We start from the raw sequence: 17,901 nt of genomic DNA, 5'->3' as shown, positions 1-17,901 counted from the left end.
TATTGTCAAATGTATTTTTAAAATGACAGTCTCCATTTATTTTCAAAAATTTGTCTTTTCAATATCTGTTTGAATAATCACAATTTATCTCTCAGTCATTTTATCAAGTAAAAATAGTATTCTATGGAAGTACAGCTAGTTTGGCTTGCAACTCAAACAACTACACAAGTGCTTTACCTTGAGACAACCAGCGTCATAGTTGATACGCAGCAGATACTAATCATGTATACTTTCCATTTCTTCATGTATACTGAATATTAAAAATATGTGTACTTAATGGTATAGATTAAATAAAATTAATTTTTAGTGTTTCATCAAAGACATTACTTTAGTGCAACTGGCTTTAATTTTATTCATTTATTTATTATTTTTACTGGAAATGAATTACAGTGAAGAATACAATGACAGTATAGTTTGTTGTCACTGTCTTGATAAGTGCTAAGTCTAGGGGTTTCATTGTTCTTCCAAATGTGAACACAGTGAAAAAGGTAAATAATGTTTTTGTATCATTATGAAAATAGTTTGGACCTGATGAATCATTTAAAAAGTCTCAAGAGAACAAGAGCATCTGTGGACCACATTTTGAAAATAACTGCTAAAATCACATTAAGAATTTTTTGGCTGGGCACGGAGGTTCATGCCTGTAATCCCAGTACTTTGGGAAGCTGAGGCAGGCGGATCACGAGATCAGGAGTTCAAGACCAGCCTGGCCAACATGGTGAAACCCCATCTCTACTAAAAATACAAAAATTAGCTGGGTGTGGTGGTGTACGCCTGTAATCCCAGCTACTCAGGAGGCTGAGGCAACAGAATTGCTTGAACCCAGGAGGCAGAGGTTGCAGTGAGCTGAGATCACACCACTGCACTCCAGCCTGGGCAACAGAGTGAGACTCTGTCTCAAAAAAAAAAAAAAAAAAAGAATTTTTTGATTTTTTAGATTATATTCTATATGCATCAGACTATGAACATTCTGAGAACATGACTGTGAAAATTTTTTTTTATATGTTAGTGAATGGAAGGAGGGTTAGAAATCAGCAGAGTATGCAAAAACAGAGTAAAACAAAATGCCCAGGAATGAAAAAGAGAGAGAGAGAGTCAGGGAGAGTAAGATAAAGTTTGGTCCCAGAGAAAGTACAGTCAAGATTCCACTTTTTGCTATTCCACAGAGATTTCAGGGAGAAAAATCACACTCCTATTTTCTTTTTCTTTGCTTACTGATTTCTGTTTAGTGTCTTTTGTTTGTTTGTTTGTTTGTTTTTTTGAGACGGCGTCTCACTCTGTTGCCCAGGCTGGAGTGCAGTGGCCAGATTCTTCTTAAGTATGCTCAAACTTCGTTTTTGGAATGTCTTCCAAAGGCACTCTTGCCTTCATTTGTACAAGTTGATTGACCCTTTAAAGGTCTTAAATATTATTGTGTGACCTCACAGACTCCTCAAATCACCTGAAACCAGAAACGCTGAGGCCCAGGTGGCACTGAAATGATGGCATTCTAGACCTGACACTGGTCTGTTTTCTCCTTGGTTTTGTCCCAACACACTGACATACATAGCCCAAAATACTACTGGCCTTTTTAAGTGGCATATCACATTCCAGGGTAATATCAAAACTGCTGCCTGGTAGCATTTGTGAAGTCTCAAAGTAACTCTTTCCAGGATTTTCAAATCCACTGAATTTCTTAGATTGAAATATGTATATGACAGAATTCTCTTAGCTTTCTTTCCTCTATGAATATGTAACTGGAAACTCTGAGATCTGGTTTCTCATCTTTATTGGATTTTTTCTTTAATCTTAAAATTATGAATATTTGCTTTACAATAATCTAGATAAGGAGTCCCCAACCTTTTTGGCACCAGGGACCGGTTTTGTGGAAGACAGTTGTTTCACGGACATTGTGGGGAGTGGGGGCTGGCATTGGAATCTCATAAGGAGCGTACAACCTAAATCCTGTGCATGCACAGTTCACAATAGGGTTTGTGCTCCTATGAGAATCTAATGCTGCCACTGATCTGACAGGAGGCAGAGCTCAGGCTGTAATGCTCCCTGGCCCACTGCTCACCTCCTGCTGTGCGACCCAGTTCCTAACAGGCCAGGGACCAGTACTGGTCCATGGCTCAGGGTTTGGGGACCCCTGATCTGATGTTACTAAGTTACATCATTAATAATCTATTTCTCCTCACACAGATTTCTTTCCTCACATCCTCAACACTTATAATTTCACATCTCCAAATGCAGCATTGCCTAATAATTACCCTTCTTACTCCATTCTGCCACCTCTGGCTCATTTTCACTTGCCATTCCATTTGATAATCTAGTAACTTCATTTTGCCAACTTGATGAATTTGGTTCTAAGTAGTTTAAAAATTTAAGGATATACTATGTCAGTATTTACAGATGCTTCTTATTTATTCTTCAGTGTTCTCAAATGTTCAACTTGAGGTCAAGTTTTGCCGAAACAACCCATTGCAAATAGTAGATGTTTTATAAATATAAGATAAATTTCTTAAAATTTATGCTGAGTTCTAAAGAGAAAACTTAGGTTACCAAGTAACATGATTTTCAGAACACCACCAATTTGCTATTTCAAGTCTAATTTTATATTAGACCGATTCCCAAAGCTTTTCCATTGTTACAACATTTTCAAAATATTGGACTTTTATTATACAAGGTTTGTGGCCTAATTTTATTAATATTCCAAAAGATAAAATATTCATTCAATTGTTTCATCAATAATTTAGACTAAATTTACCATTTTGATTAAAGATACAATGAGTATCTTTGCATGAAACAGATTTACTAAATTCTATTTGAAAACTAATGTACACTAAATTTTATTCTAGTTTTTAAGGCAACATATGTTTATTTTGGACCTTTTTTTAAGAAAACATACCAAAACAATACCAAATTGGTAAGAAACAATACCAAAGCATTTGAAAAAATAAATTATTAACAATAATAATTTTGTTGTGTAAAATTGCAAGTTATTTCATCATCTTTATTAATTTATATTTTCTTTTTTGCTTTATGAATTACTTTTGCTTTATGTATTACTTTTGTCATAAGAAAAATAAGATGTAATATTCTATTTTAAAAAATGTTTTTTGTTTTATGCACTTTATGTTCCTTTTTTTATGTACTTTATGTTCCTTTTCCTTTATATATTACTTTTGTTATAAGAAAAAATAAGATGTAATATTCTATTTTTTAAAACAAAAACTTTATAAAGAAGAAAACAGAAATCCTAATTCTATAAATCTGAGATAACTATTATATTATCTGCAGGGCTTTTTCTAAGCCAAAACATGTTTGTTTTTTTTTCCATAATTGGGGCCATCCTAGATATGTATATATTTGTATGGTACTTTTTAATATACCATTATATCCTGGGCAGTTTTACATAGAATTAAATATTCCTTGAAACATTATGTTTAATGGCACTATAATATTTCATCATTTGCATAGACTATGATTTATTTAGCCATTCTTTCAACCTTCAACATTGTGTATGTAGACTGTTTTCTTTTTTCTTTTCTTTGCTTTGCTTTTTTTTGAGACAGAGTCTTGCTCTGTCATCCAGGCGCCAGGCTGGAGTGCAGTGGCATGATCTCGGCTCACTGCAACCTCCACCTCCCGGGTTCAAGTGATTCTCCTGGCTCAGCCTCCTGAGTAGCTGGGACTACAGGTGCACACCACCATGCCTGGCTAATTTTTTTGTATTTTTAGTAGAGACAGGGTTTCACCATGTTGGCCAGGCTGGTCCCAAACTCCTGACCTCAGGTGACCCACCCACCTTGGCCTTCCAAAGTGCTGGAATTACAGGTTTGAGCCACTGTATCTGGCCTATGTAGACTGTTGTTAATCTCTCCAATTTTGTTTGGGTTGAATTAATTTTCCTACATGGGGATAGTTTGGTGGAAATGTCAGTCAAGGAACTGTTAGTTAAGTTTACTGTGAACTAAAAGGATCAGATTCATGACCCGAACTTGACCAACCAGATGTTTACTTCCTGGAATTTTGGTCTTAAACATGAATGTCACGAAAAAAAAGAAAAAAGAGAAAGGAAGAAAAAGAGCCTGAAAGCATTTGAGCTGATTCATTCTAGATTACAGCACCTTACAGAAACAACCAAAAAGTCCACCAACTGGGCTATCTGCTCTTACAGTTTTCTCTGCTCCTGGCATTTTTCAGTCTAGGTTGTAGCTACCCCTTAACTCTGTGAACTGTAATATCTTTTGAAGACATTGCTTTTATACTTAAATTAACCTGAGTCAGTTTCAGTTACTTATTGTAATACTTTAATTTTTTTTTTACCAATTCCCCATGAATTCCTAATTTTATATCCTTTTCTGTCACTTTCCTCATTGAAATAAATGAGCACCTTAATTCTTATCACAGATCATGAATGTAAATGTGACATTATAGGCACAGCAGTGGAATCAATGTCACCATCATTTTACTTCTGCCCCCACTTTGTTAGTCATCATGCCTGTAATTACAAACCTAATTAATTGCCTTTATTAGAAACTTAACACATACACAGATAACTCATTATTATCCAGTAGGAGGAGGGTATGAATAATGAAAATCCATCATTTATAAAATAACCACAACAGTTTCATCAACAACAAAAAACATATCAATTTAACCTTCTTTGCTTATGATTTTAGTAGTCATAAGTATTGCCAAAGACAACTGTTAGGGGCTGAATTGTATCCTCCCCAAATCCATATGTTGGAGTCCCAAACTCCTGTACCTCAGAATGTGACTGTGTTAGGAGTTAGAGCCTTTGAAGAGGCGGTTAAGTGAAATGAGACCTTTAGGGTGAACCACAATCCAGTATGACTGGTGTCCTTAAAAGAAGATGAAATTTAGACACGAAAGAGGCACCAGGAATGCACAGAGGAAAAGACAGACATCAGCAAGCCAAGGAGACAGGCCTTAGAAGACACCAAACTTCCCAGCACCTTGTTCTTGAACTTTGAGCCTCCAGAACTGTGATAGATACTGTTATTTAAGCCACCCAGTCTGTGGTACTTTGTCATGGTAGCCCAAGTTGACTAACACGGAAACCAACCCTATTTGAATGGCACACCTCTATCTCAAGTTCAATAGTTTCCCCAATGGTATCTGTGAAACAAAAGCATACTAGCAACATATATCACAAAGAACATGGATAATATTTGTGTAACTTTGGGAAAGCACGTGCAATATGCAATATGTTTCTTTGGAATAAATATAACCTTTCCCTGGAAATATTTGCTCATTATCTCCTTAAATTTTCAGTGGAGTCACAAATGAGTAAGTTTCCAATAATGATAAGAAACATTTTGTCGTGAAGTTAGATCAGTAATGTGTTTAATAGTTAAGGGTATATGGACCAGTTTTCTGATTCTTTAAAGTTATGTGGATTCTCAAGAACAAAGAATCTCACTGACCTTTTCTTAAAAGATACATCCCTAGTACCCACTGTAAGGAATAATTGATGCTAAAATCATAAACGCATGGACAACAATGTTAATAAGGCAATTCACTGGGGAAAGAATTGTCTTTTCAACACATGGTGCTGGGACAACTAGATATGAACAAACAAAAGAGTAATGCTGAACCCCTACCTCACATTATATGCAAAAAGTTGACTCAGAATGAATCCTAGATCTAAATGTAAGAGCTAAAATTATACAACTAGCTGAAAAATAATGCAAGTAAATTTTTATGACCTCAGATTAGGCAATGGTTTCTTATACATGAGACTAAAAGCACAAGTGACAAAAGAAAAAAAATTAGAGTAGATTCTTCATCAAAATTAAATCTAAGTTGTAGGTAGAGCACCAAAGGAGAAACAGGCAATATGAGAAGGCAAAGATTTTGAACATTTACAGAGAAAAGCTAAAACGTCAGGTTGATTCTAAGTTAGAAGAAAAGCAAATTCACATTTTCCAGAGAAGAACTACAGTGTCCATAGGTAACTGAGAATGAGGGGAAGCAAATAGTGAAGAAAATATAAAAAGATAAACCATTGGAATGTGAGTCTTGAAGGAATAAAAATATGATAACAAAAGTTGTAACATAGATGAAAATGAAAGCTGATGTTTATCAAATTATTTTGAAATCACATTCCTACTCATTCATTTGCAAAAAAAAAAAAAGATTTGTTCAAATCCCTCTGAGCAGCTCCTGTGCCCTGGTCACTATGGGGGATGTAAACACTGTTTTTTCATCCTTAGTGTCTGTTTCTTGCCTGCACCTGGTCAGTTTATCATTTCTGGAGGAAGAAAAACTGACTGGGTGACTATATCATTCTAACCAATGATCTCATTCAATTTTTTTCATCAAATAGTACCTTTTCAACATTTTTTAATTTTTAAAAAAGTTTTTAGACTAGTCAAGAGCAGTAGTGAGAAGAGGGGAAAGAGTAAAACAAGGAGTTTGATCTGTAACTGACTGAGAACAATCAACTGAGATAACTCACTACCTTTGGACCAGTCCTTTTCAACATTTTTGAGGCAATTTTTTTGCATTCTAGGAACTGCAGCATTTTTTCAGAGAACTTTACAAACTGTCAAAACTTTTTTGGTGAGAATGACTGATTGATGTTTTTTTAAACCTAATAACTTGTTAACATTAAATGTTTTAAATTTATTTGATATAACTCTTTGATTTGTTTTTTATAAAAGTCGGGGGCAACTAGAGCCCTAAGCCCAATCTCTGAGATTCCACAGACCTGGCTGCACACCTCTATGGTGCTATTTCTGTTTGTTTCTTCTACTTTCAGGATCACCCACAAGGTTTGTGCCACTCTTCATACCTGTGAGGCACTTCACCCTTTAGGACCTTTGATTCACTCCATCATTGGCCTCATTCAGATTTCTGCTTAAAAAAACACTTTCTCCACCTCTTTCATTATTTTCTCTTTGCATGCCCCTCTCATCCTCACTATCTCTTTATCTTGCATTAGTTTTCTTCAAAGAACTTAAATTTACTGACATTTCTTTGCACATTGATTTGCCTACTGTCTAACTCTATCACCAGACTGAAAGCTGCATGTGGGTAGGAATTTTGCTTTATTCACCACATTCCTGCACTTAGAACACAGACCCTTCTATCTTCTATTGTACAGGAGAGCTTTTTTTTTTTTTTTTTTTTTTTTTTTTTTAACAAATAGCTGGGTGTGATGGCTCATTCCTATAATCCCAGCACTTTGGGAGGCTGAGGCAGGCAGATCACTTGAGATCAGGAGATTGAGACTAGCCTGGCCAACATAGTGAAACCCCATGTCTACAAAATACAAAAATTATCCAGATGTGGTGACACTTGCCTGTAGTCCTAGCTACTCGGGAGGCTGAGCCAGGAGAATCACTTCAACTCGGGGGGCAGAAATTGCAATGAGCCAAGAACGTGCCACTGCACTCCAGCCTGGGTGACAGAGTGAGACTCTGTCTCAAAAAAACAACAAACAAACAAAACAATGGAGTGGATTTGGGTAATCATTCTAAGCCAAACTATTTCTGGAATTTTGGCATGTCAGAAAGCAGATGAATTACAGCTCGCATGTACGACTGCACCTAACTTGAGTCCTGAGTCTCTTGGCTGAGCTGTAGCTCTACCATCACATGGATGATGAGCAAATATCAAGAGCACAGACGCCATGGCCACGGTGTGGCTGGATTGCTTGGATTCTGCCACTTACTAACTGTATAACCGAGCAAGTTAATTGAACCTCACTGTGCCTTGGTTTTGTCACCTGTAAAATTAACAATAGTACCTACCTTATAGGGTTAAATGAGATCATATTTGCAAAGTACTGCTTAGGATAGTGGCTGGCACAGAGTAAATGCTATATGTTTCTGATAAATAAAACAATTAATAAATGGAAATCTAGGAATGTGGACAAAATTTAAAGGTTGGAAAAGCAAACTTTGGGGCAGCTTGGGGAATTTTGTCACAACTTCTTTTTCTGATCGCAAATGCAATGAGAATAAATTTCTTCCCATCCTACCCTAAACTAATGCAATCTCAATTGAGCTGGGGACCATGCTTCATTCACTAATTAGAATTTGAAAAGGAAGTGATAACCTCACAGAGCACAGCCCCATTGACCCTGAGGGTGACTGTACAGGACCTTCAATTGCTGATTCTCTCCCCACCCTTCTCTGGGATCTGTTTCTCCCACCCTCCCCATTCTGAGGTAGCTGGAAGAGAGTAGGCTTTGTGCCCTTTGGCGAGTACAGGGAGAAAGTAGTAGGTTGAGCCTCTCCAACTGCCCAGGGAGAAAGCAATACTTTTCAAGGTCCCCAGGCTGAATTTTGGAGGGATGCTTTTGTGTGTCACTGTCAGGCTTACACCGACATAAACCCTTGAGAAATGTCTGGTTGGTGACGTCCTAGAGGTAACACCAAGCAAGCCCCACATTTTCTCTTCTTCGTCAGCAATTCCCAGATGAGGTGCTCTGCTGTTTACCCTCTCTGAATCTCTGGATTCCCTGATAGTACCCTCTAAACAAGGAACTAGAATGTTTCTTACTGGCTTCCTCTGTTGGTGGTGATAGAGTTTACTTTGGGTCTCTAGTGGGTCTGGTTGCCCCTGGTATGTCTGGTTGGTACGGCAGAATCCTGACTGAGCTCCTCAGCGCCTTCTTGAATACTGTATAATTAACTAGGCCTCCAATTGTGCCCCCCCTTGCCCCAACCCATAGATGGACAATCCCTCCTGCCATGTCTTAAAGAGAAATTACCATAATAAATGAGTCTCCAGACAGCACATTTCCCAGCAAGAGGGGGCATGTAAACCAAGCCTGTCAGTATTGGCAGCAAAATCCAATGTGTTATTTTTACCAGTATGAGCGCTCTGGGTATTCTGGCCTCCTATATAGATATTTGAAACAAAACATGCAAACAATGTGAAGGGAGGAGGGAAAACAGCCACACAAATGAGTTACAGTGAGTTTAATGAAAACTAATTCCATTGCTGGGTCCATGTGATATAACCAGCCACTTGTGCTCTCTTCTAGTGGTTTATAATGTTACCTCACCCTCTCCAAGAAATTGGTTTCCCGTAAATCTCTGTGGCCATTCATTCCTGTCTACACATTATGTTCCTAAAATAGACACCAGCTAAAAATCTCTTCCAGGAGCTTTGTGAAGGAAGGCCTAAATTGCAAAACTCCTCCTAGAAGAGAGATGTGATTTTGTAATTGCTTCATAGCAATTACAAAAGCGACAATCATAAAAGAGAGTTTTAAAGGAGTTTTTCACCACAGTTACTCTCCTGAAATGCACAGCTGAGGGAAAGAAGAGTGTCAGACACCCCGCGAACGTGCAGAAGCTCCCAGTTGCATCACCCCGGCGTGCCAGGTATTGCAGCAAATAGGAAAGGTAAGCTACCCACTTCTCTGAGCAGGAGAAACTAAAGCAGGAATCACCAACCTCAGCATGGAATTTTCCTATTCCTGTCTGGCAACATCCTCTTGGGATGATTTAAAGTGCTTTTTGGAGAAATATGTTCTGTTACTATACTAGCGCATCAGAAATACCACGTGAACCTGCATAGGTTCCATAGAAGAAGAATCCATAGAAGAAGAAGCCACATTTTATAGGTGTGATAGCAACAGCACTTGGCAATTTGCAAGTTTGCTACTGCACTCAAAAATATTTAGTCACATGCACATATTGACAGTAATATACCCTGCCTTGACTTAATTGTTGCATTGGACAGGTGAAAAGCACCTACCCACCAATCCAGACCAATTTGTTAAAAATCACCAGTGAGTAATCAAAGAGAACAAAAAGAAATGAGAAGTAAACGCAGCAAGTGGGTCGGGTCTTTAAACACATACCTAAAACAGGTAGGAGTCAGGAAATCCATGATAGCAAAGATGTTTGGACAAGCCTCACCTCTACCCAGAAATAATTCTTATACTGTTCTGAAAAGCAAGACGGTTCACACTAGGAACTGAGCAGTATCTGCAGTATCATTGCTGGTTGTGACCTCTGTCTAAGTAAAAGTAAGTCAATGTTTCCTATTTGGCATTGCATGGAAAAGGGGACTCTTTACCACGTCGCTCAAGCTCCTTTTTTAGTGTGGCTCAATAGGAGTTGGGGGGAAAAATCATTGCCCCTTCCTTGTTCAAGGCATGAGGCATTTCTTCTCAAAAGCCCAGCCTCAGCCTCAGGAAGCTGAATACCCCTGCAATGCTAGGCTCTGGCAGCAGCCCCACTGCCTTCTTTCTTCCTTTGGAGTTAAAACTGAGATCTAATTTTTGCTCCGTCCTTAAGAACAATGTGACCTCTATTCCCAGCCAACTAGTCCACTTCCAAAGCATCAGTGAAGGAGGGGGCTTCAACAGGATCAAAAGGGACCTTGAATAGGATGAAGGCAAGCAAAGGCAAGAACTGGCCAGATGCCAAGCTATTTCAGGCCAAAGAATCCTATCTTCTATCAAAATGCTGAACTGCAAAACAAACCTGATTTCAGTTCATGGAAGGTTGAGAGAGGAGGGGGGAGGGGAGAGGAGGAGAAGAGGAGGAGAGGGAGGAGGGGGACAGTTGGTCTGAATACATATACAAAAATGGACTTCCTGCTCTGCCCAAACTGAATTTCCATGGACTCTTTTTCCAAAGGAATAACTGGAATGAATAAACTTAAAATCAAGATGAAACAATTAGATGGCTTACCTGATTAAAAGGAAAATTATCCATCTGCAGTGAGGAACAGCATCACCCAAAGACGAGATGATAACAATGTGCCTTCAGTTGCAATTGTTCAGATTCCTTCTTGCAAAAGGTGACAAAGTATTTACAAAGGCTGCAGTCTCACTGGGGCAGAACACACAGACACACAAACACACACAAACGCACACATACACACATGCACCAGAGACCTCTGCAGTATCCTCTCGGCTTCATCCTCGCCTCTCTCTATGGTACCTAATACAAATCAGCAAATAGCTTGTTTCAAAAAAAAAAAAAAAAGTCCAGACAGCACCTTACATTACATCGCCATCTAGTGGCTAAATATTAAACACTTTCTCACAATCCAGATTTATGATTTCTTCCTCAACCTCTTTTCTCTCAGCCTTTTTTCCTTTCTTCTCTGTAATCTCCCAGTATTGCTTCTCCTTGCTTTTCTTTCATTCCCTATTGCTATATAATATCGTGAAACTAATGACTCAAAGAGGAAAAAGTTTGAAAGTAAATATAGCTATTTTCAAGTAGTATGAGAAAAACTTTAGCATTATTTTAGTTTGAAACTGTTACTTTATTCCTAATATGAATCATTGTTATCTATAAAAATTATATATCTTATAAATAAAACTTTGTCTTTTTATTCCACCAGGAGACAATCAGGTGGCCCTTTATTACAGATCTATGGCTTCAAATTATTATTTTAATATTGTGTTTTAGCAGTAGGTTTCATATTATAGTGAACAGCTCAGAGTCACAAAATGTGAGTTTTACTTCAAGTTCAACACTGATGAACACATGCCTTTAAGAAAGCCACTAAAGTCTTCTATGGACATTTACATTCTTACTATCTTCATCTGTAATTAGAGATTAAACAAGACTTTCAACCCACTCTAAATTTCGATGGTTTTACTATATTTTACTCCAATGTTTTGCCATCTTGTGGACACAACCTGAAGCTTAATTATAATAACCCATTTTAATAAGCAAATATATATAGAAAGAGAGTCCAATTGCCTATTACCCAAAGATAGAATTATAAAAACCATGAATATCAGTTTTTTCTAAGACAATGAAAATCCATGCTAAACTAATTATAACTCTCGGAACTGAGAGTAGAGCTTTTTATGTTATATATTGTATTCTAAAATGGAATCAGCCTTAAACATTCAGTCATACATAACATCACGATTATGTGTAGATTAGTCATTGGAAGTAAATATTTCATCCTCATTATTTTTCTTTTGCCACCTAACACACTTCTTATTACAATCTTTGCATGTGTTTTATCATTTATCAATATAACCTTCAATATTTATTCATTCTCTTCCTTATTACAGGATGGTGAGATAAATACTATTGATGTTATTATATTATAGTTATTCCTATTTATACTTGAGAACACTGAAGCTTTCTGAGCCTTATTGAGGTTTATTCAAGGCCACATAGCTTGCAAAGCAATAAAACTAAGGCTGTTGGTCCCAAGAGCCCAAAGAATAATCCATTGTTCTTTGCAACATACCTAAAAGTTCACCATTTTTTTCCTGTTCTAGAATCACAGAAAAGTAATTTTGATATCTATGTTTACAAAACATTTACTAGCCCTTAATTATGGACCGATGGGTCCATCTTGTGGATCCATCTTTTTATCTATAAAAGAAAGAAATTAAGTAAGATAATTTCCTGCTCCAGCTCAAAAAACTCTATCCAGTGCTTTCCCAAAAGCCAGTTGGAGTAGCATGAACACATTCATTTGAAGTCACTCAGTGTCTGGGAAATGATGTTGCCCAGTATCTGGTAGAGTCAGGGCAAAGTTGAAAGAACTGAGGAGACAGGTGATCAACTGGTAAACGATTACCAAGATGTTAGAGATGAAAAGAGAGTGGGAACTGCGTGAACTAACAGGCAATTTTTTTAGAATAATATATTCCATATGAATAGTACTTAGAGTTTAGATATGTAGAAATACAAAATAAGAACATCCCTGGCCACATGTTTTAATGAATTCTAATTGCATATTATAGGTGCCAATTTTTCTGAGTGTCTGCTCTTACCAATTCCCCCAATAGTCCTTCTCCCCTGATCCTTAGTGGTAAACCTACCCTCTTGCTACAGAGGACTGGAGCAAGAGAGGGTATCTATGCAGCTGACCTGGTCAAAGAGAGCCACTACATGTGATTCTGGCAGCTGTGGAGTCAGCCTTCCCTCACCTTGGGGACTCAGGACCAGGTGGACCAGGATACTGAGATAGCACCAGCCACACAGATGTGGAGGAAGAAGTGACAAAAGACAGAGCCAGAAAACTCCCTGGGTTCCCAATGGTGTTTCTGTTTCCACCTCCAGTCTACTCAAGATCCAAACACTTTCTTGACGTTGAGTTCCATGATAAACTCAAACTCCATTTTTGCTTAAGTGAACTTGGTTTCCGTTGAACTATGGAGTCCTAACCACTTCGTTAGCTTCAAGGAAGCTGCCAGTACTGCATCTGTCAAGTATTATTCATATTCTGGGCATCTGACACTTCATTTATTCACTTCTTCATGCACCTGATATATGCCAGGCACTTTTCCAGGTACTTAAGTAACATCAGCAAACAAACCAGATCAAAACCCTCCCTTTGTGGAGTTCACATTGACATGTCAGTCATATGGAAAGGCACAATGCATTCAGTGTGCACGCTACCCTTCTTCCGCCTCCATGTCTTTCTTCACAACCTTCACTTCTCTTGGCAGACCTTTCATCCATCTACACGTAGCAAATTCGACTGATATTTTAAATGTCTGGGTCAAATATTCTCTCTTCTCCAATGTCTTTTCTATTTTCTCAGCAGATAGAATTCTTTTTTCTTTTGTTAATTATGGAACAAAACAATTTTAAGTTTTATCTTATGAAACATGGTCATTTGACAAGTTGAAAGCATTGAGCATAAGGAGATAAATGGCTATTCTCATACAGACTCCTAGAAAAGGCCAATATCCCAAGCATGGCCCAAAGAGTACTATTAACTAACAACTCATCATTCTGTACACAGACATTTCATTCATCAGAGCTGAAGCAGTTTTACAGTATTAGTAACTTTAAATATTCCATGTTTAAGACTGAGCATAAAGGCAAAATATGAGATTTTTATTAAATTAGTGTAATATGCACTTAAAATCACATATTTATTTTTTAAAGTTAGCAAAAGATATTAAAACAAAACTCTGTGCTACCCTATGTCGCTACTATAGTTGTCTCATTTGACCTTGTGCTAAGAGTTTAATATATGTATCTTATTTGGCTCCCAGAATGTAAACTCCCTGTGGAACCAGCTTTGCATTTTATTTATTTTTTTGTAGATTAATTTATTGAGAGATAATTTTGTCTCTTTCTCACTGTTACGTTTCCAACTTCAAAAAACGAAAAAGTAATCTTCCTCCGCCCTCATTGGTAAAGTTAGCCATTCCAGGAAACCCTTTGTAAACTTGTTTCAGAAGTTGGAAAAAATTAGCTGCCCACTTCCTAGGTGACAATACTTCAATCTGTGAATGCATGGACTTGCTAAACAGGCTGAGGGGGCGTGGCTGTGGCTTTTTTATGAGAGTTCCTAACAAGGGAAAGAGAATGAAAGCGTAAGATGTCATTTAGTCTTTGTAAGACTCTGTCTCTGTCCTGAGAATGTGGTTGTAACTTTGTTATAGCTCTGTCAGTTGCACTGCTCAGTGCCAAAACATATAAGGGAATATTATAATGGAACATCATCTCTGTCAATAGATTTTGGGTATTAAAGAGAGAGTGAGGTCACTCAGGTGGAAAAAGCTGCGCCAGGTAATTTTGTCTGTTAGTTTTACGACATAAAGGAGAGTCTCTTGATGCCATTAGATCTTGAAAGAGTTCAAAGAGAGAACTACCTCATTATCAGAAGGCTGAGGAATTAGTGTAATTAGTATCTGAATATTCTTTAATATTTTCTTGCATAGAAAATAAAGGTAATTTGTTATCAAAAACATTCTTTCAAATGTCTATCTCCTGGAGTTGTGGAGTTCTGAAACTTCAACCAGCTGCCTTATAAAGAGAATTTATTAATTAACTTTATGCCTGCCAAGGAGAAGGAAGCCATTCTTAATTTTTAGCCAAAAATTTCCCAAAGTAATGGCCAAATCATTATGTTTTGAGTTCCGGATTCCCTTGTTTAGAGTTATAAATGACATTTGAGTTTTAAGGCAGAAATGTTTCTAAATTCCCCTGTCATTTGTTTGGGAATCTATAGTCACTGAGCAACATGAAGCTGAGTCTCCCCTCTCTTCCCACCACAGGAAAGGAATTGGAGGCTGGAGGCGAACTTGAGTTCCTTGAGGTGGTATCCCAAAGGAGACGGTGGTGACAACAGACAAGTCTAGATGTTAGCAGGTCTTCTGATGAAGTCAGGGAGTGATCCCAACACAGATAGCGAATGCTAGAGTTTGGATTTAAACTCAGACCTTAAGATTTTAAATCTACAGGACCACTGTATCACTACATGTCCTGACTTTGCCCCCTTTTAATTGGAATAATCCGATAATGCACACTACTGATGTGATCCTTGGTAAATGTAATTTACTCCTTAAGTACTTTGCTTTTTGTAGATGTCAATTTCCTAGTGTTTTTTTTTTCTTTTGGTAAATGCAGCATTCTGCAAAAATCTACTACCAATTCCTTGCTCTCACAAAGCATTTACCAACACTGTGCCACTATTTTAGAAATAGAAACCATATCCTAGCAGAAAATGATAAACTCATGTATTTCCTTTTGAGATTAACCTGCCCTTTTGAAAGGGAGTCAGAAATGAATGTGAAATTTATTTGCTATTAGACAAATAAATGCAGAAACTGCAATTAAGAACTCTCTTTTAGGACTGGAGCCAACTAGTTTTTCTGCAAGTTTTTAAGTTACAATTTTTTGATGGCAAAAATTGGCCAACTGATTTCAAAATATCTTATAGGTACTAAAGCGGACTTTTGAAACTGTGGTAAAGTCCGTACATTCCATAAATTAAAAAAATAATAATCAGCCATTTTTTTCAAATATGATATAAAAATATCTGAGGGCTCCTCCCCTCCCTGCAACTGGAATTCACTGAATCAAAGCTGCTATAGGCTTCCATTTTTTGATGCACAGATAACCACTTTTTAAATCACTTGTAATATAATGAGCATAAATAATTGAATTTTTTTTCTTACACATTTGATTCTGAAGTATTTTTGAAGTATCTTTAGAACCAATGTGTTTGTGGGCACCCATTAAACTATTTAAAATTGTATTAAAAGTTTTAAAAAAATCCTTAAAAGAGAGAGAGAATGCCAGTTCTCTCTCTCTCTTTCTGGTAGTGGAGAAGAAAAAATAGTATAGGCTTTTCTTAACTCACCACAATGCAGTAATTAAAAGTGAGAGAGAAAGGAGGGAAGCTGTGGGATTATGATGGAGATAAGCAGATTCCCCAGTTGCCCTCTGCCTTCCCTGCTATCGAGACAAGGCACAGAAGCCAGAATTACGTCTGCAGGTGATTATTTCAAGGAAGCAGTTACTCCTTGTTAGAAGATTCACTGCAATTTTCTTTCAATTACATAGGCAGCCATTGGTGTTGGAGAAGGAAATAACAATATTCCTAAACCAAATAAGTAGGTTTTATGAACAAGACAGAATAATACATGAACCTGATTTCTCAAAGGGAAATTAAGTATATGAATGTCAATCATCTGATGAGATTAGCATTACAATATAGGTTCAGAATGAGTATTAAATCACAAAATTACTTTTTATCACTTTATATAATAGTATTATTCCTCTAATTAGATCACCAACTGAGTAGCACTTCAAAAATTACTATAGTGCTCCGTATATTTCTTTAATTTTAAATCCTTTATTATTAGGGGGCGTGGTTTATTTTTGATCTTTTCTTCTTCAGCTAACGTGTAAGAAGACATTATTAATATTTAGTGAAGATGACACTAAAATGTCGTTTTTCAAAACAAACTCTTCGCCTTTTCCTAAACAAGCAGGGAGCCATTACGCCTTCACTGTTCCACTTCCTTTGTTTCCTCCGTTTTCAGGACCTTCTCTTCTTTGGCCGCATCTTCCTCCACCCTCTATCTGTGTACCTCTGCATGGTCTGACCCCACTCAATAATCTCTTTGAAAGTAAGAACTATGACTTATTTATTTTTTGTCATTGTTCCCCAAACATATCCCAAGTCTGTGGTAGAATTAAGGTAGTTTCTGGAGAGAACCTGATAACATCTGCTGAGTATTGATGAATAAAAATTCCATAATAGAATTCCAACAAAACCCTGGAGTAGAATAAAATAACTTTGTAAACCTCATAAAAAAGAATGTCAATTTACATAAATCATTACCATTGCTTTATGGATAGGGTTTTGCTAATCATTGAGAAATTGTGGAGCTGGAAAGGTCTCAGAGATAAACCAGGCAAGGGTTCTTATTTTGGATATGAGGAAACTGATGCCAAGAGAGGTGCAGTGACTTGTCCAAGGTCACATAGATAGTTTTATACCACAAAGGTCCATTCAAGTTTTCCCACAGTTTAACTCTAAAGGAAATTAATATTGAGTAAGGTACATCAGCATATAAGAAGCAAAATGGAAGTGAGTGAAGTATTTCTAGATATGCCACAATTGATTTTCACTCATGTTTTGACAGGGAGATGGATGTGATGAAGGTTATGAATGCAGTTACTGTTTAAGAAGGTGATGGACTAACCAACATTGGTTTTAGCAAAGAACAAAGAAAGTGACTGTCCTTCAATCTAGCTCCACATGCTGTTCTTAAATATTAACCACAAAGTACTCAAGCCCAAGGGCACGAGCTCTGGGTACGCAGAGTGTAGCATTGACAGCTTTCAGGAATGCAGGCCCAAAGACAGCCCCAGAAAATATCCAGGAAGCAAACTATCTTGAAGTTCTACACTTTCTTTTGAAATGCCAAGATGTAATCTAAAAATATGTATTCTGCTTTTTTAGTCTAATAAACCACATTTATATGATGGTTATCTGTCATATGGGGAGACAAAATTCAACATTTCACATGCCTGAGGTTTATACCCCTCCTTTAAATGTATCAAGATTTCATAAAGCTTTGGTTCTTCAGAAAAGATCAAGGTACATCACAATATTTAAAGCATTGTCTCCATATCTATTGCCACAGGAGGATAAAGGGAAAATAAACATAAATGTAAATAATGAAAATGCCTG

At 37.1% G+C, this 17,901-nt stretch overlaps 1 protein-coding gene and 1 long non-coding RNA gene across 7 annotated transcripts in view; one reads left to right on the top strand and one right to left on the bottom strand.

The window, feature by feature from the left end:
- The window catches only part of SCN1A (sodium voltage-gated channel alpha subunit 1), a 137,901-nt gene extending 126,976 nt beyond the window's left edge, over positions 1–10,925 (bottom strand). For all 6 annotated transcript variants that reach the window (XM_030795755.1, XM_012496538.2, XM_030795756.1 and 3 more), the window contains exon 1: positions 10,668–10,925. The gene's annotated coding sequence lies outside the window, so the exon portion shown is untranslated. The remainder of the gene's footprint in view (positions 1–10,667) is intronic.
- The window catches only part of LOC105737726, a 241,937-nt gene that overhangs the window by 33,119 nt on the left and 190,917 nt on the right, over positions 1–17,901 (top strand). The window lies entirely within an intron of this gene.

The sequence above is a fragment of the Nomascus leucogenys genome, chromosome 17 (genome assembly GCF_006542625.1).
Source record: "Nomascus leucogenys isolate Asia chromosome 17, Asia_NLE_v1, whole genome shotgun sequence".
NCBI lineage: Eukaryota > Metazoa > Chordata > Mammalia > Primates > Hylobatidae > Nomascus > Nomascus leucogenys.
Note: the sequence above shows the minus strand (reverse complement) of the source record. Positions and strands in the feature narration are given on the sequence as shown.